The sequence below is a fragment of the Hyperolius riggenbachi genome, chromosome 10 (assembly GCF_040937935.1).
Source record: "Hyperolius riggenbachi isolate aHypRig1 chromosome 10, aHypRig1.pri, whole genome shotgun sequence".
In the NCBI taxonomy this organism is placed as follows: domain Eukaryota; kingdom Metazoa; phylum Chordata; class Amphibia; order Anura; family Hyperoliidae; genus Hyperolius; species Hyperolius riggenbachi.
The window spans coordinates 84,627,552-84,647,570 of NC_090655.1; the positions used below are offsets into that span (position 1 = coordinate 84,627,552).

General features: G+C 43.0%; 1 long non-coding RNA gene across 2 annotated transcripts in view; it reads left to right on the forward strand.

Annotated features, from left to right (window-relative positions):
- Positions 1-19,812, forward strand: part of LOC137534111 (uncharacterized) — a 95,665-nt gene extending 75,853 nt beyond the window's left edge. For both annotated transcript variants that reach the window (XR_011024315.1, XR_011024314.1), the window contains exons 6-7: positions 17,874-17,985; positions 19,704-19,812. This is a non-coding gene — a long non-coding RNA (uncharacterized lncRNA). The remainder of the gene's footprint in view (positions 1-17,873; positions 17,986-19,703) is intronic.
- Positions 19,813-20,019: the final 207 nt, after the last annotated feature.

The window sequence follows — 20,019 nt, forward strand, 5'->3', positions numbered from 1 at the left end:
ACACTCATATAGCCGGCGGTCATTGCTTCATTGTGATACACAAGCCCCTTCACCGCGGCAAGGTAACGATCACGAAGGGAAATTGTCACATGTACATGCCTTTTGTTTTTGTTTTTGCAGCCGCAGTGCGGCCAGAAAAATTAGGCAGGCATGTAGACTCACCAGAAAAATTATTTTAGCAGCCTCTGATAGCAGCGGCCTTATAAATTCAAGAACTCGTCTGGAGCCCTGGTGGACCCTGTTGGTGGTGACGGAGGCAGTCAAGCGGCCTACAGGCAGATATGCTGTGTGGGGACTGACTTAGTCTCGAGGCAGGCAGTCACATGGCATTCAGGCAGAGATGCTGTGTGTGGGGACTGACTTAGTCTTCGGGCAGGCCTGAGCGTGCTTTGCAGACCAGGCATCCGTGGTCAGATGGACCCTTGACCCAACGCTGTATGCCAGAGATGTCACCACTTGCCTTTCAACATCACGGTACAGTTTAGGTATCGCCTTTTTTGAGAAAAAATTGCGGCCTGGTATCTTGCACTGCAGTTAGTGTTGAGCGTTACTATAATTACGCATGCGAAATTTGCTATTACGATGCGAAATTATGGTAGCGTAATTGCCATTAAAATCGTAATTGAAAATACCGTAAGCGTAATTTTCAACGCGTAATTTCACGTTTCGTTCATAACGTAGTTTCGCGTTAAACCATAACGTAATTTCGGGTTCGCTTAATTTTCACGAAATTTAGCTTATTTTTTTTTCGCGTTTTCGTCTGCATGGCGAATTTTGATGCGAAATATCACTACATGGCGAATTTTATATGCGTAACGCGAAAACGACGCAAAAATTAACGCTTACAGTAATATGAACTATCGCGAAATTACATTATGTAACTACGCTTACAAACGGTTGCATGCAAGGCAAACGTAATTTCGCGATACCCACTGTAATCATGTGCCTTTGTAAGGTAGTTGTTGTCCCTACGCGGGTCTTGGTCTTTCCATGGTTCAATTTTTGGTGGCAGAGAGTACAGATGGCATTGCTCTCATCTGAGGCAGACACACAAAAAATTTCCACACTGCTGAGACCTGGGGTGATGGCACTTTAGTGGTGGTGGCCGGCTGAGTGTTAAGTGGGGAGCCAGAATCAAAGCAGGAGGAGGAAGATATATCACGCTTCTGTGTGGAAGCTGAGAAAGATGAGGTGTTCAGTGTTAAATAGTCAACTACGTCCTGACAATATTGGGGGTTGATGGCACATGCCTTCTACTGAACACTGTACTTTGGTTGAGGGCCGCACAAAATCACGACAGCGTGACCTCGAACAGACCTGCCAGGTGGCCTGCCTCTGGCCCTGCCTTTTGTATTGTCCATATTGGAGGAGATGAAGTGAAAGGTATGCATTGACTTGACTAATACAATGTACGGTTACACAGGTGCAGTGAACAGGTATGCACGGAGTGGTATATCACACTGTGTGCGCTCACGTGGGTAGGTGGGTGCACTGAACAACAGGTAGGTAGGTATATGCAGTGCTGCTGGGTAGTACAAATATGCACCTGTCACACACACGTACCGTGAACAGGTACAGTGACTGGTGGTATTAAATAACACACTGCGTGCGCTCACGTAGGTAGGTGGGTGCACTGAACAACAGGTAGGTATATGCAGTGCTGCTGGGTAGTACAAATGTCCATCTGTCACACACACACACACACACACACACACACACACACACACACACACACACACACACACACACACATACCGTGAACAGGGGCAATGACTGGTGGTATTAACAATGCATGCGCTCATGTAGGTAGGTAGGTAGGTAGGTAGGTGGACTAAACAGTGAACAGGTGCAGTGATTGGGATTACAAATTTGCAGCTGCCTGTCACACACACAGGTAGTCACTGAATGTGCTGGGCCTGGCAGTGGAATTAAGGGGCCAAAGGCCAGCTGCGACTGACTGACAGGGCTGTATATAATTATAATGCAAGTGGGCTACACACAAAAAAAATAGATCACAAGAACAAGATTAGCTCTCAAAAGAGCTGTTGAGGGGTGCTTGCACAGAGTTCTGCACACATGAGGGGGTCTTCACATTACTTTTTTGTTGTTTGACTAATGAACATGCTCTCCAGAGCCCAGAATGCAACCTGGAATTGATAGTCCTTGACATGAATGGAAATCAAATTCAGCTCTTATTCATGAGTACCACTATTGCAAATTACCAATAATCACCACTATTATTGATCATTATCAGCAACAAATAATAGTCCCCATATTTATAAAGGGCTAACCAACACTTTGTAGATCTCCAAATGGTGTTGGTCACAGTGAAAGTAGAAAATGCCATAGGCTTCTGTGAAGAACAGGGGTGTTTATTTTCAAACACCTGAACAAAACACTGATTGGAGAATCACCTCTAATAATATGCAATGCAGTTACAGCGCAGTTACAGCCTTTAGTTCATAACAAAAAACATAACACAGTGTGCAGAATAGGTCGGAATGTACATGCCAAAAACAACAAAGGACGACAAATGAACTGCACACACAGTAATAATGCAATAATAATACATTTTATTAAACCATAGTCAGAATGATTGCATAATGGTAACAATAAAAACGTGTATCGATGGGGCAACAATTCACATGTTAGGTAGGAATAAAGTACCATGTGCATGTAAAAAGTCTTATGCAAAGTTTGGACAAGCCAAAATACTGTGCAACAGCAAGGTAAAGTGACAGTGCAAAAAATAGAGCCAGAAACAAAGGTATATTGGAAGGCTGTACAGTGTTGGTGTGATGACAGATTACAGAGGCACCATTTTTTGCACCGTCACTTTACCTTGCTGCTGCACAGAACTTTGCCTTGTCAAAACTTTGCACAAGGCTTCTTTCATGCACATATTTTTTTATGCACTTGTCTTTTGCACTGGTTTGTACTATATGCACTTTGATTCTACATGCACTGGCACTTTATTTTTTACGCGGTCTTATGAATTTTCACCCTGTTAATAATGTTTATAATGGTTAATAGTTTAATAAAATGGCGTATTATTGAATTATTACTGTTGTCTGTTGCTGTGCATTTGACCGTCTTTGTTGTTTTTGGCATGTTTCAAACATCTTTTCACCACCTTGGCACCATTTGCTCTTTTTAAAAGTAACGGTATGTGGCTGCAATGTAATCAATTGGCCTCTTATAATAACTTTTCTAATGAGAAGTAATGGTCCCAGCTGAAGATCTGCTACCCCATTCATTCATTCATATTGTGGCCTTCTGCCCCACAATAACCTTCCCAAACACCTGTGCGTAAATCATGCAATGTGCCAAGGTATCTGTTTTGCTGTAAATTACATCCTTACCTACACCATGTTCAATTGGTACACATTTTTCTAGTAATAAACAATAATATGAATGATAATAATGTTGCCTCTTTCAGATTTCTGTAGCTGTAAGCTAGATTTAGGTCAGTGACTCGTGAAATAACAAAGAAGTCAGATGAGCATGACAGCCAGAAAACTAGCGACTTTTAAAAAGTTATCAGTGGCAAATAATATTATTATTATTCTCACGAAATAAAATAAAAATAAAAATAAAATAAGAACTAAATAAAATATTTAAAAAATGTTATTAATAAAATAAAAAACATTTTTAATTTCCACTTAACTATTGCAATAGCCACTGTCACTTTTTATTTAAAATGTGTTGTTTTGCCTTCATTTAAAAAGCACAAATAGCTGCTAAAATAGATGATTAAATCTGACCGAGCACATCATAGCAATGTTTTACCTCTGATCAAATGCATCATAAAGGAATGTCAAAATATTCAAGATATATATTTGGAGTGAATATTTCATACAGGAATGCATAAGAAAAGAAAATTGATTTTAAGTGACTGTCAGCTGCTTAGCTCTAGCCATGGAAATACTACATCAGTTGAAAATTCTGTTATTGAAAAATAATCCTACCAACAAAGCTTAAAGAGAGACTAAAGCCGTTTTAAAAACAGGTTTTTACCTTTTATTTAACTTAAACATGTTGGTCCCGGCTAGAACGCTGCTATCCAATGGCAAAATTAGGGGTCTATACCCCCCAAATCCCCTGGTCTAATTGCAGGGAGCGCTTCCTGATTGAGACAGAGCTTAGGGCTGTAGCTCTGCCTCTCGTCACATCAATCTCCGCTGATCACCACCTCTCCCCTCCCCTCTCAGTCTTCCTTCACTGAGAGGGGCGGGGAGAGGCTAAGATCCACAAGCAGATTGACGCAAATAAAGGCAGAGCTACAGCTAAAAGCTCTTCCTCCCTGGGCAGCAAAATCTACGACCAAAAAAGTCATGGATTTTGCCCTGTGTTTAGGGGGGTATAAACCCCTTGTTCTGCTGCAGGATGGCGGCGTTTTAGCAGGGACCAACATGCTTAAACTAAATAAAAGGTAAAAACCCGTTTTTTAATTGGCTTCAGAGTCTGTTTAATAGTGTGTGTGTGTGTGTGTGTGTGTGTGTGTGTGTGTGTGTGTGTGTGTGTGTGTGTGTGTGTGTGTGTGTGTGTGTGTGTGTGTGTGTGTGTGTGTTAGTGAAAGCCTGTACCCACCTCACGATCTTTCCAATGATTTTCCTGACTTGCGATTTTTTTGAGCGCCAAGCAGTTAACTCCACGATCTTACGACATGGGTAGAGGCACATGATCACGCAAACGTCAATTAGCGTCCTGCAGCAATAATGACTGTCATGGCGTATCGGATCTCCCATGTAAAGAACCATGATCGATTGAAGTCTTATTCCTGCCCGTCGCGTGACGTCGTGCATACCCGCTGGCCAAAAGATGGAAAGATGGCTTGGGGGAGTGCTTGTTATCATGGAGACGTTGCTGAATCCATCTTACTGCATTGTGAGGTGAGTATGTAGTTTAATGCTGCCCCAGAAGAGAGCAGAACAGAATAAATCCACCTTTGCTACTTACCTTAAATAAGGATGTCTCCAGGAATTACCACCATGCTTACATATGAAGGCTACTAGCTTTTGATCAGATAGGTGGCAAATAGTGGATACAGTGGTTAACTAGCTTATGTCGATGGTTCCTGTGATTGTAACAACCCCAGGTTTATCTAAAAGACAAAAGGAGATCAGGAGCCCAATGGTGCAGAATCATGTAAGATTCAGAAAAGCAAATTGCTATGGATGTATGTACTCACAAAAGTGGGTTGCACATCCTTGCAACCACCGTCAGAGCAGGCAGGAAATCAACCGTCCCCGCTCATTTTTCGAGGTCTGTGACAGGAACTGGGTGGTCGCACTCCAGCAATTCCTTAGGACAACTAAAAAGCTATCAACTCTAAAAGAGGTATGACAAAACACTTAAAACAGCGGTGGGGGCGCACAATGCATAAAAGATAGGCTAATAAGCTGTTAACCTTATAAACAGTGAGGTAATCTTACCTCTCTTGAAGAATTTGGACTAGTTTATTGAAAAAGGTCTTTTATTCAAGCACATAAAATTGACAACGCGTTTTGCAGGTGCTTGCCCACTTCTTTAGGTCAGTGAAAAAACAGGTGCCTTAACTGCTATGGCTGTGTAGCAAGCATGAGCACCTCTCTGTTTATTAAAAAAGGTATTTTATTCAAGCATGTGTAGAGCAAGCATGAGCACCTCTCAGTCTCAAAGAGAGGCACTCATGCATGCTACACACCCATATAAGTAAAGGCACCTGTTTTTTTAAATAACCCGAGGAAGCGGACAAGCACCCGTGAAACGCGTTGTCAATTTTATGTGCTTGAATAAAAGACTTTTTTCAATAAACTGGTTAAAATTCTTCAAGAGAGGTACGTTTACGTCTCTGTTTATAAGGTTAACAGCTTATTAACCTATCTTTTATGCATTGTGTGCCTTCACCCCTGTTTTAACGGTTGTTAACTGATTGGCTTATTTTTTAGTTGCTACCATAGCTGGTTCTTCCTGAATCAGTGGATGTTAGGAGAATGTTATATTAATCTGACATCATCATACTCCAAGAATCTTTTGTACCACTAATTTACCTTCTTCATCCTTTTTTAATCAGTAGGGATGACTAATGAATTGCTATTTCTTTTTACTTAATGCAAATCTGTTAAAAATGTTATGCAAATTTAAAATGGACCAATCAAATGCAGTTTTAACCAATTTTGATTGGTCAAATTTCAATCTACATACATATTGCATCAGTTGCAGTTGGCTTCTTCCATCAGTATTGAGATTTACATTTGGAATTTCCAGTCTACGGGAATTTTCAGAATTTAAATATTTGCATTACATGAAAGTCAAATATGCTATACTTGAATCTGTTTGGGTTGAGCCATCATGCAACTTGCTGTGAAAATAAGTTTAGCAACCCCATGATTGCATTTACTATAGTTATTGCTAACCTCCTCCCCCCATCTCCACCATTCAAAGAAAAAAAAAATCAAACACAGAATATGTCACCTCTTAACTCAAACTGGATGTTTATATGAATCCAGTTTGAGTCTCTTTAACCACTTCCCGACCGCCTAATGCACAGAGGCGGCCGGGAAATGGAGCCCTTAAGGACCGGCTCACCCACAGAGGCGGCGGTCCATTTAAGGGCATGGGCGGAGCGATCGCGTCATCCGTGACGCGATCCTCCGCCGGCGCCTGTCACCGCTCGCCGCAACATCCCGCCGGCTATACGGAAGCGCCGGCGGGATGTTAACCCCGCGATCGCCGCATACAAAGTGTATAATACACTTTGTAATGTTTACAAAGTGTATTATACAGGCTGCCTCCTGCCCTGGTGGTCCCAGTGTCCGAGGGACCACCAGGGCAGGCTGCAGCCACCCTAGTCTGCACCCAAGCACACTGATTTCTCCCCCCCCTGCCCCAGATCGCCCACAGCACCCATCAGACCCCCCCCTGCCCACCCCCCAGACCCCTGTTTGCACCCAATCACCCCCCTAATCACCCATCAATCACTCCCTGTCACTATCTGTCAACGCTATTTTTTTTTTATCCCCCCCCCTGCTCCCTGCCCCCTCCTGATCACCCCCCACCCCTCAGATTCTCCCCAGACCCCCCCCCAGACCACCCCCCCCCCCTGTTTACTGTATGCATCTATCCCCCTGATCACCTGTCAATCACCTGTCAATCACCCGTCAATCACCCGTCAATCACCCGTCAATCACCCGTCAATCACCCGTCAATCACCCGTCAATCACCCGTCAATCACCCCGTCACTGCAACCCATCAATCAGCCCCTAACCTGCCCCTTGCGGGCAATCTGATCACCCCCCCACACCAATAGATCGCCCACAGATCCGACATCAGATCACCTCCCAAATCCATTGTTTACATCTATTCTCTCCTCTAAACACCCACTAATTACCCATCAATCACCCATCAATCACCCCCTATCACCACCTGTCACTTTTACCTATCAGATCAGACCCTAATCTGCCCCTTGCGGGCACCCAATCACCCGCCCACACGCTCAGATTGCCCTCTGACCCCCCCTTATCAATTCACCAGTGCATTAATTACATCTGTTCTTCCCTGTAATAACCCACTGATCACCTGTCAATCACCTGCCAATCACCTATCACCCATCAATCACCCCCTGTCACCCCCTGTCACTGCCACCCATCAATCAGCCCCTAACCTGCCCCTTGCGGGCAATCTGATCACCCACCCACACCATTAGATCGCCCTCAAACCCGCCGTCAGATTACCTCCCAAATGTATCGTTTACATCTGTTATCTTCTCTAAACACCCACTAATTACCCATCAATCACCCATCAATCACCCCCTATCACCACCTGTCACTGTTACCTATCAGATCAGACCCTAATCTGCCCCTTGCGGGCACCCAATCACCCGCCCACACGCTCAGATTGCCCTCAGACCCCCCCCCCCCCTTATCAATTCGCCAGTGCATTAATTACATCTGTCCTTCCCTGTAATAACCCACTGATCACCTGTCAATCACCTGCCAATCACCTATCACCCATCAATCACCCCCTGTCACTGCCACCCAACAATCAGCCCCTAACCTGCCCCTTGCGGGCAAACTGATCACCCACCCACACCAATAGATCGCCCGCAGATCCGACATCAGATCACCACCCAAGCGCAGTGTTTCCATCTATTCTCTCCTCTAAACACCCACTAATTACCCATCAATCACCCCCTATCACCACCTGTCACTGTTACCCATCAGATCAGACCCTAATCTGCCCCTTGCGGGCACCCAATCGCCCGCCTACACGCTCAGATTGCCCTCAGACCCCCCCTTATCAATTCGCCAGTGCAATATTTACATCTGTTCTCCCCTGTAATAACCCACTGATTACCTGTCAATCACCTATCAATCACCCATCAATCACCCCCTGTCACTGCCACCCATCAATCACCCCCTGTCACTGCCACCCATCAATCACCCGCTGTCACTGCCACCCATCAATCAGCCCCTAACCTGCCCCTTGCGGGCAAACTGATCACCCACCCACACCAATAGATCGCCCGCAGATCCGACATCAGATCACCACCCAAGCGCAGTGTTTCCATCTATTCTCTCCTCTAAACACCCACTAATTACCCATCAATCACCCCCTATCACCTCCTGTCACTGTTACCCATCAGATCAGACCCTAATCTGCCCCTTGCGGGCACCCAATCGCCCGCCTACACGCTCAGATTGCCCTCAGACCCCCCCTTATCAATTCACCAGTGCAATATTTACATCTGTTCTCCCCTGTAATAACCCACTGATTACCTGTCAATCACCTATCAATCACCCATCAATCACCCCCTGTCACTGCCACCCATCAATCACCCCCTGTCACTGCCACCCATCAATCACCCGCTGTCACTGCCACCCATCAATCAGCCCCTAACCTGCCCCTTGCGGGCAAACTGATCACCCACCCACACCAATAGATCGCCCGCAGATCCGACATCAGATCACCACCCAAGCGCAGTGTTTCCATCTATTCTCTACCCTAAACACCCACTAATTACCCATCAATCACCCCCTGTCACTGCTACCTATCAGATTAGACCCCTATCTGCCCCTAGGGCACTCAATCACCCGCCCACACCCTCAGAATGCCCTCAGACCCCAGCCCTGATCACCTCGCCAGTGCATTGCTTGCATCTATTCCCCCCTCTAATCACACCTTGAGACACCCATCAATCACCTCCTGTCACCCCCTAGCACACCTACCCATCAGATCAGGCCCCAATTTGCCCCATGTGGGCTCCTGATCACTCGGCCAAACCCTCAGACCCCCTTCCGATCACCTCCCCAGTGCATTGATTGCATCTATTTTCCCCTCTAACCACCCCCTGAGACACCCATCAATCACCTCCTGTCACCCCCCTAGCACTCCTATCCATCAGATCAGGCCCAATACAACCTGTCATCTAAAAGGCCACCCTGCTTATGACCGGTTCCACAAAATTCGCCCCCTCATAGACCACCTGTCATCAAAATTTGCAGATGCTTATACCCCTGAACAGTCATTTTGAGACATTTGGTTTCCAGACTACTCACGGTTTTGGGCCTGTAAAATGCCAGGGCGGTATAGGAACCCCACAAGTGACCCCATTTTAGAAAAAAAGACACCCCAAGGTATTATGTTAGGTGTATGACGAGTTCATAGAAGATTTTATTTTTTGTCAAAAGTTAGCGGAAATTAATTTTTATTGGTTTTTTTTCACAAAGTGTCATTTTTCACTAACTTGTGACAAAAAATAAAATCTTCTATGAACTCGCCATACACCTAACGGAATACCTTGGGGTGTCTTCTTTCTAAAATGGGGTCACTTGTGGGGTTCCTATACTGCCCTGGCATTTTAGGGGCCCTAAACCGCGAGGAGTAGTCTAGAAAACAAATGCTTCAAAATGACCTGTGAATAGGACGTTGGGCCCCTTAGCGCACCTAGGCTGCAAAAAAGTGTCACACATGTGGTACTGCCGTACTCAGGAAAAGTAGTATAATGTGTTTTGGGGTGTATTTTTACACATACCCATGCTGGGTGGGAGAAATTTCTATGTAAATGGACAATTGTGTGTAAAAAAATCAAACAATTGTCATTTACAGAGATATTTCTCCCACTTAGCATGGGTATGTGTAAAAATACACCCCAAAACGCATTATACTACTTCTCCTGAGTACAGCGGTACCACATGTGTGGCACTTTTTTACACCCTAAGTACGCTAAGGGGCCCAAAGTCCAATGAGTACCTTTAGGATTTCACAGGTCATTTTGCGACATTTGGTTTCAAGACTACTCCTCACGGTTTAGGGCCCCTAAAATGCCAGGGCAGTATAGGAACCCCACAAATGACCCCATTCTAGAAAGAAGACACCCAAAGGTATTCCGTACGGAGTATGGTGAGTTCATAGAAGATTTTATTTTTTGTCACAAGTTAGCGGAAAATGACACTTTGTGAAAAAAAACTATTAAAATCAATTTCCGCTAACTTGTGACAAAAAAATAAAAACTTCTATGAACTCACCATACTCCTAACGGAATACCTTGGGGTGTCTTCTTTCTAAAATGGGGTCATTAGTGGGGTTCCTATACTGCCCTGGCATTTTAGGGGCCCTAAACCGTGAGGAGTAGTCTTGAAACAAAAATGACCTGTGAAATCCTAAAGGTACTCATTGGACTTTGGGCCTCTTAGTGCAGTTAGGGTGCAAAAAAGTGCCACACATGTGGTATCGCCGTACTCGGGAGAAGTAGTACAATGTGTTTTGGGGTGTATTTTTACACATACCCATGCTGGGTGGGAGAAATACCTCTGTAAATGACAATCTTTTGATTTTTTTACACACAATTGTCCATTTACAGAGGTATTTTTCCCACCCAGCATGGGTATGTGTAAAAATACACCCCAAAACACATTGTACTACTTCTCCCGAGTATGGCGATACCACATGTGTGGCACTTTTTTGCACCCTAACTGCGCTAAAGGGCCCAAAGTCCAATGAGTACCTATAGGATTTCACAGGTCATTTTGAGAAATTTCGTTTCAAGACTACTCCTCACGGTTTAGGGCCCCTAAAATGCCAGGGCAGTATAGGAACCCCACAAATGACCCCATTTTAGAAAGAAGACACCCCAAGGTATTCCGTTAGGAGTATGGTGAGTTCATAGAAGATTTTATTTTTTGTCAAAAGTTAGCGGAAATTGATTTTAATTGTGTTTTTTCACAAAGTGTCATTTTCCGCTAACTTGTGACAAAAAATAAAATCTTCTATGAACTCGCCATACTACTAACGGAATACCTTGGGGTGTCTTCTTTCTAAAATGGGGTCATTTGTGGGGTTCCTATACTGCCCTGGCATTTTAGGGGCCCTAAACCGTGAGGAGTAGTCTTGAAACGAAATTTCTCAAAATGACCTGTGAAATCCTAAAGGTACTCATTGGACTTTGGGCCCTTTAGCGCAGTTAGGGTGCAAAAAAGTGCCACACATGTGGTATCGCCGTACTCAGGAGAAGTAGTATAATGTGTTTTGTGGTGTATTTTTACACATACCCATGCTGAGTGGGAGAAATATCTCTGTAAATGGACAATTGTGTGTAAAAAAAATTAACAAATTGTCATTTACAGAGATATTTCTCCCACCCAGCATGGGTATGTGTAAAAATACACCCCAAAACACATTATACTACTTCTCCTGAGTACGGCAATACCACATGTGTGGCACTTTTTTGCAGCCTAACTGTGCTAAGGGGTCCAAAGTCCAATGAGCACCTTTAGGCTTTACAGGGGTGCTTACAATTTAGCACCCCCCAAAATGTCAGGACAGTAAACACACCCCACAAATGACCCCATTTTGGAAAGTAGACCCTTCAAGGTATTCAGAGAGGGGCATGGTGAGTCCGTGGCAGATTTCATTTTTTTTTTTGTCGCAAGTTAGAAGAAATGGAAACTTTTTTTTTTTTTTTTTTTCCTCACAAAGTGTCATTTTCCGCTTACTTGTGACAAAAAATAATATCTTCTATGAACTCACTATGCCTCTCAGTGAATACTTTGGGATGTCTTCTTTCCAAAATGGGGTCATTTGGGGGGTATTTATACTATCCTGGAATTCTAGCCCCTCATGAAACATGACAGGGGGTCAGAAAAGTCAGAGATGCTTGAAAATGGGAAAATTCACTTTTTGCACCATAGTTTGTAAACGCTATAACTTTTACCCAAACCAATAAATATACACTGAATGGGTTTTTTTTTAATCAAAAACATGTTTGTCCACATTTTTCGCGCTGCATGTATACAGAAATTTTACTTTATTTGAAAAATGTCAGCACAGAAAGTTAAAAAAATCATTTTTTTGCCAAAATTCATGTCTTTTTTGATGAATATAATAAAAAGTAAAAATCGCAGGAGCAATCAAATAGCACCAAAAGAAAGCTTTATTAGTGACAAGAAAAGGAGCCAAAATTCATTTAGGTGGTAGGTTGTATGAGCGAGCAATAAACCGTGAAAGCTGCAGTGGTCTGAATGGAAAAAAAGTGGCCGGTCCTTAAGGGGTAGAAAGCCCTAGGTCCTCAAGTGGTTAAGACAATCAAGGTGTATATATGTGTCCTGTCAGTGGCAGGAGTGCTTATTCATGGCGGGACTTAAAAGTTGTTAATTGGCAAATGGGAACATGTGTTCATTAAGCCAATTAGAGTACCTGTCTCATAAAACTTAACCAAACACTTCCTGGTAACCATGATAATGTTTAGCGGCCACCTTGTGACCAAAAAGTAAAATTAAAATAAAAATACATTAAAAACTAAATTTACTATTGTAAACCCTCTTCCCCATAGCTACCAAAATAAAACACTTGTGAAAAAAAGTGACAGCATTTAAAAAATACATAAATAGTTACCTTAGGGATGCATCATTTTTACGGTGTATGTCATGAGTGTATATTTCTGTTATTTTTGCAAATAAGGGCTTGTAATTATTGATTGAGTACAAAAACACAACTTTATTTCCAAATAAGATATTGTCATCATACATTGTACTAGGGACATAATTCAAATGTTGTAATAAGCAGGACAAACAGGCAAATTAAATGTGTGGGTTTTATTTACAGTAGTATTGTTTCTTTTAAAACTATCAGGAAAAGTAATGGAAAAATAGAATATTTTTTTCATTGTTTCCTTGTTTTCCCCTTTAAAATGCATAGAAAATAAAGTAATTACGGAAAACAAGTATCACCCCAAAAAGCCTAATTTGTGGCTAAAAAACAAATTATAGACCATTTAAGTGTTATACAGTAAGTAGGGATAAAGTTATAGGCGAATGAATGGGAGAACCATTGAAATGTGAAAATTGCTTCCGTCCTTAATATGAGAGAAAGGACCAGTGAGCTTGCATCCATCCCCCTTTACCACTTCAGACAAACCCTACTGGAAAACCAAAAAGTAACCTAATTTGACATTTTGTGGCAATCCAACCCTACTCAAACAACCCAAGTCTCGATGCCATACAGATTTTATTTTACCTCTGAATCATATTTATTTGGCCAAATACAACAGGCCTTATATCAGAAATTATTTTTTGCACCTACAGAGTCGGTGATGGTACAGTAAAACATACAGTAGAATATACAAAGAATAGGCATATACACAACATATAGAACATAGAGGAGAAGGCCCAGAGGGGTAAGCTAAATGCTATGTAATTTAATTGCTAAAGGAAAAAAGCAAAGGAGGAGCGCTCTGTGGTGTTATACCACTTTAATATAGAAAACACGCATAAAAGCCACACTTACTGAGAATCAGTAGTATAATTGCTTGTAAAGGGCAGAAAGCCCACCAATCGGTCCTTAGGAGGTAGCTGTCCTAACTGCTTTGGCCAGCAGCGTTAGTGGTCCAGGTGGAAGAGAAGATCCAAGCACCTCCAGTGGACATCTGTGTTCCAGTGACATCACTATGCATTTCAGTGCCTCTGTGCCTTTGTCAGGTGTTGACAAAGGACTTGCCAAAATGCATAGTGATGTCATTGGCAAGTGGAAGTCCACTGGAGGTGTTTGGATCTTCAAGCAGTAAGTTAGGAAATCAATCTAATAAACAGACTTCGTAGTCGTATTGTACTTTTCATTGCCAACCGATTTTCTTTTGTCAGACTCACTTCCAGTTCTGACTGTGTAAATGATGGGGAATCTGTTCAGCCATGGGCACAGACACAAAAAGCCAACACAACATGGTTAAGTCATTTTCAACAACAGGCATGCTGGGAAAGATGTCAATGGGGGGAAGCGGGGAATGGACTGCCTCAATCTACTATGGTAAAAACCCTGGATTGGGATTCCATTTTCTTTAATCATAGTAGTCATAAATTAAGTTATTGCTGAATTAGTAGGAATGTAACTGAAATGTTAAATTGCTCTGCTGAAAAACATTTCTACATGTGAAACAATCAAATAAATCCAGGACATCCTGGGATTATTAAAATAAGGTTCTCACTGCAGGCTCCTGCACTAGACAGCAATCACTATACTTTCTTTCCAGCAACCCCACTATGCCCACATATTAACCTGCTGAGGGCTGCAAAAACTTTTAAAACAGAAAAGAACAAATCTATATATAAAAAATCGGATGTATGTATGTAGGCAATCAAGCCCACTATCTACATGGAGGTGCCAGATCTGTAACTGATGTATACAGACTTGAAAAAGAAAAGAAAAAAACACAGAGACCCTGGGAGCCCAATCTGGTCTAATAACGTATGATAAAGGAAGAATAAAGATGAACGGTGCAGAAATATACTCACAAGGCAGGGTTGCTGAGGAAGCAACCAGTCTTGAATGCAGGTGGGGAAGTATCGTCCCCACTCGGGGTAGAATTGCGGTGGTTGCTGCTCTGGAAAATGGGGCAGTCTCACTCTAGGTGAGGCCATGAAGTGAGTCTCTCCAGCTTGTCACTAGACAAGCTAGAGGTTGTTGGAGGCACCCAAGGAAGAACAAAACAATTGTGTAGTGTATCTAGTCAATGGTACGGTAAGACACTCTCACCTTAACCACCCTGGCGTTCTATTGTTTGAGCCAGGGTGGATGCGCAGCACTATTTTTTGTATTTTTTTTTTAATCGTGTAGCTAGCCTAGCGTTAGCTACATGATGCCCCCCTCCCTGCGGCATCCGCCCGTACCTTACGATCACCGCCGGCGCGTACCCTCGTAAGGAAATCCCGTTCTGAACGGGATTTTCTTTAGGGCTTCGGCGTCACCATGATGATGATCGCGATGACGTCATTGACGTCATCGACGTCGTGACATCAGACGAAGTCCCGATCCACCCCTCAGCGCTGCCTGGCACTGATTGGGCAGGCTGCGCAGGGGTCTCGAGGGGGGCGGTGTGTTACGCGGCGGGTAGCGGCGCATCGGCGGTAATCGGGGGCAATCGTCCCCAACTCACAGCAAGCAAAGTGCTTGCTGCGTGTTTTAAAAAAAAATTATGAAAATCGGCCCAGCGGGGCCTGAGCGGCGCCCTCCGGCGGTCATAGACGAGCTGAGCTCGTCCATACCATCAAGGAGGTGAGTACACCCAAAGATGTTCAAAAAATAATTCAAATTTAAATTTGTGCATAATAAATTTGAATCATTTTTTGAACATCCTTGGTATTACTCATGGTAATAGTGTCTTACTGTACCATTGACTAGATACACTATACAATTTTTTTTATTGTTCTTCCTTGGGTGCCTCTGTCTACCTCCAGCTTGTAACTGATGTAGATTTCATTTTAGTGCAAAATAATCCTGAAAATATTAATTCTGTGGAGAAAAGGGAAGTCTTGTATTTTGCCCTGGTTTCCCCGTCTATATTTATTATGGAACAGGACTCTTCAAGGTGCATATATGAACTTGAGGGGCCCCAAGTGGCTGTCCGATCACTCCAAACAAGAAATAACCCTTGCATAAAATTCTTATTTATGCTAAAGGGTCTGAATAGATAAATCAGACTGACTTAGTTCTAGACTGGATACGGTTATTAGTGTGTATGAGACTTCTGATTTGAAAATTAATAATGAACCTAAAATAGTTTTTCTTCATAACCCTTGTACACTGAAAATTCTATAAATTGATAAGGTATGTGGATTTAGTTCCTGTTCTATAGATGTTGTTAAGTCATAGTGCCACTATTTTTATTTCTTTTCCTTGACACATTGCGCTTGTTCAAATATCACAATAATACAGTGTGAAATGTTGTTCCCTGGCTTAATAGCCACATTGGTACAAAGTTATCAGTTATTATATTGAATTCTGCTTTGAAGTTTTCAATCCTTCCTGTCTTTTCATAGCCTCTTGACATAAAAGTCGCTTCGATTTTTTTTTTATTTTGTTTTTTCTGGTTCCTTGCAAAAGGTGTAGATTGCATTTTTTATAGCTCTGTTGCCTGACCTCACATTAATTCCCAAGTCTGGAAATAATATGTATAAATGCCACATTAAAAACAGGCAGAGACTGAGTACAGTGATCACCTTTATAGATATGCGACTTATATAGCTCCTCTGTGATAGCAAGCTTTCACTATAATCATTTTATAGATGAGGTTATTTTTTAACATTGACCTTCTGTGCTCTGTATAGAGATTGCATCTTTGTATTTAAAATATAATAACAAAAGCCAGAAACAACATCAACCGTAAGTGATGACAGGACTAGAAAGTCAACAAACTGTTACCTAACCAACTTAACCACTTAAGGACCAGCCCATTTTTCTGTGATCTGTGCTGCGTGGGCTCTTCAGCCCCCAGCACAGATCAGGTGGCAGACAGGGCGATCAGACTCCCCCCATTTTTTTCCCACTAGGGGGATGTCCTGTTGGGGGGGTCTGATTGCCACCGCTATGTTGTGCCTAGAGGGGGGGGGGCACCTCAAAGCCCCCCTCCGCAGCGCTATTCCCCCCTCCCTCTCCTTTCCTTCCTCCCCTTCGTAATATAGGCGGTACAGGACAGCGATCCGTCCTGTACCGCCTCAGATAGGCTTCAGCCTATCAGATGGCGGTGATCCCCGGCCAATCAGAGGCCGGGAATCGCCAATCTCCTTTACGTCCCCAGGTGTTTACATTTAGCCTGCGAGCCACGATCGAAGGCTCGCAGGCTGTTCACGGAGCCCCCCACCATGAACTGACAGAAACCTTTCCGTTGCTCGTTAAGTGGTTAATGTCCATACCCACGATGTGATTTTTCTGAACGATTTTTTGTGACAGACATTTGTTTCCACAATATAACGCAACATCGCTAAACAAAAATGTATTAAATGATGTTTCACCGTGCATGCCACCCACAGCATTCATTAGTTTTTGTATGCCCACCATGTTGGATTGAATCGTGGAGGATCGCTCTGATCCTCAGTGACTTTGTGGGTTTTGCCCATTGTTTGTTCATGGCGGAGCAACCGACACCTGCAGGTTCAGCCAGATGGATCAGGGAATGATTGTTTGTCAGCTGAGATCCCAGATTAATCTAACCGTGATTTTACTGTAGGTACTTAGCTTAAAAGAGACTATTCAGTGTAAAATGAACATTCTACTGATCTTCTTCTCAGATAAAGTTATTACTACCTGCCCAATCATTTTCCTCTAGTTCAGTACTTGAGACCAGTGTTTCATGGCTTCTGGTGCATAACCCCACCTCCTTGCAGGAAAGTGCCATGACTCTCCCTCTGTCCGAGATAGAGAGCCAGAGCTGGGAGCTGATGCACATGGAAACTCGGGGACTGGGTTAGAGGAAAAGAAACAGCAAGCATTATAACTTTTTTTTGAGAAGCAGATTGGTAGAATTTTCATTTTACACCAAGTAGTCTCTAATTACAATAATAAAAAACATGTATAAGGGCTCTCATGCAAAGTACAAGGGACAAAATTATCTTCTTGTTCCACAGATCAGGTAAGGAGATGCCTCATCTACCTGGATGTGGACCGGACAACTGCCAACAGTTGCAGTATGGACCCTTTTCCACTGCACAGCTGAATCGCAAAATCGCAAAATCTCTGGTGATTATAGCATTGCTAATGTTTTTACTTTATCATAGAAATCATGAGAAGTATTTTCCACTATAGTGATTCGATTTGTAAATCGCAAATCACAATCACTTTCTGCAGCGATTTTTAGAGTGATAATGCAATGCAAATAAAAAAATTGCAATTGCATAACAGAGTTAATGAAAAATCGCAATCGCTGGCGTTTGTGATTTGTGATTGTGATTGCTAGTGGAAAAGGGCCCTATTTGTGTGATACTGGAACTGTAGGTTAAAAGTTCTGGTAGAATAGCTGAAAGTAATGCAAGACGGTTGACAATGATTAACCAGTAGAGAAGTTGGGGTCTGGGCAGGTGGCTCACAGTTGACATGCAGTAGATGGGCCAGTAGCAGGGAGGTAAGCACACGTTAGCCAAATAAAAGGCTGAGTCAGTAAAAGGAAGACAATATGAGCCAAGTAAATAGCTTGGCAATTTTTCTCTGGAGAGAGAGAGGGGAGGCGGGGCCAGGTGCCGGAAGTGGAGTAATGCGGGGTCTTTGGGACGGCTTTGAGGGACAAAACACCACAGGTAAATATAACTTTTGCTTACAGCAATGCTGCAGGATCTTGTATATTTGGATGGAGATCCAATTTAAACTACTTATTTAGCAAAAGTGAACATAATTAACCCTTGCGTAAGGAGCTGAAGCTACAGTTCTTAGACATTGTCACAATGACACATGCACCTAAAAATTGGAATCCTTTGAGGAAGAGTCTTGTCTGAAGGATGCATCATTCACTTTAAAAAAAAACTGATATAGGCCATAGATTACCATTCTCTTAAAAGTGGTTCTAATCATCTGCAAATTGGTGGATGTTGTGTGTAAAATCAAGAGGTATAATCCTATGTAGTTCTCTTAAAGAGGAACTGTAACGAAAAAACGGCCCCTGGGGGGTACTCACCTCGGGTGGGGGAAGCCTCAGGATCCTAATGAGGCTTCCCACGCCGTCCTGCGTCCATCGGGGGTCTCGCTGTAGCCCTCCGTACAGCGATGACGTAATATTTACCTTTGCAGGCTCCTGCGCAGGCGTTCTGGCTGCTTTCGCTCCGAAGGAGGCGGAAATACCCGATCGCCGTCGGGTCCGCTCTACTGCGCAGGCGCAAGTCTCCGGCGCCTGCGCAGTAGAGCGGACCCGACTGAGATCGGGTATTTCCGCCTCCTTCGGAACGAAAGCAGCCACAGCGCCCCCGCTGGAGCCTGCAAAGGTAAATATTGAATTGAACAGTCGGCACAGTCGCCGGCTGTTCGGAGGGCTGCAGCGAGACCCCCGTGGGACAGAGGACGGCGTGGGAAGCCTCATTAGGATCCTGAGGCTTCCCCCACCCGAGGTGAGTACCCCCCAGGGGATCTTTTTGTTGTTACAGAGTCTCTTTAAATGCCAATTGATTAAGTGACACTCAACCCTGTAAAAATATTCAGCATCTTTTAATTCTTCCTTTACAAATGTACGCTATCCTTCTTTCACTTCATTAGCTGAAAATATACTTTAGGAAATCACTCTGCCCACTAAATAGCAACAAGATAAAAAAAACAGGAATGCAGATGTAACTATACCTGATGTAATATACTTTATGTATGTAATATGTATAGGCCACAATTTGTGATCATTTTAACTATATGTAGCATTTTTTGCACATGGAAGATACTATATAGCTGATAGAAGTTTCACTAAAATCCTTTGTCTTTTCCAGTTTTGTTTTTGCAGCAATCAAGTACTAATCTCATTTTTCCAAGGACGAATGACTGACATTGAGATTTAACCAAGGTTCACAAGCAATAAAATATCACACAGTCAGCTTATCTCCATGGGATATATTTTCTTTATTTACAACACACTTACACCCATTAATCTCATTTTAACACATCATAATATTCTATAAAAGTCATTCAGGGGGTCAGTTGATATTGTGCTCCTGGTTTATTTCCAGGTGTGATCAACACATAAAGACTAAATTGTTGATAACAAAATAAACGTAGAAAATATTTGTCTACATTATTTTTTTCTAT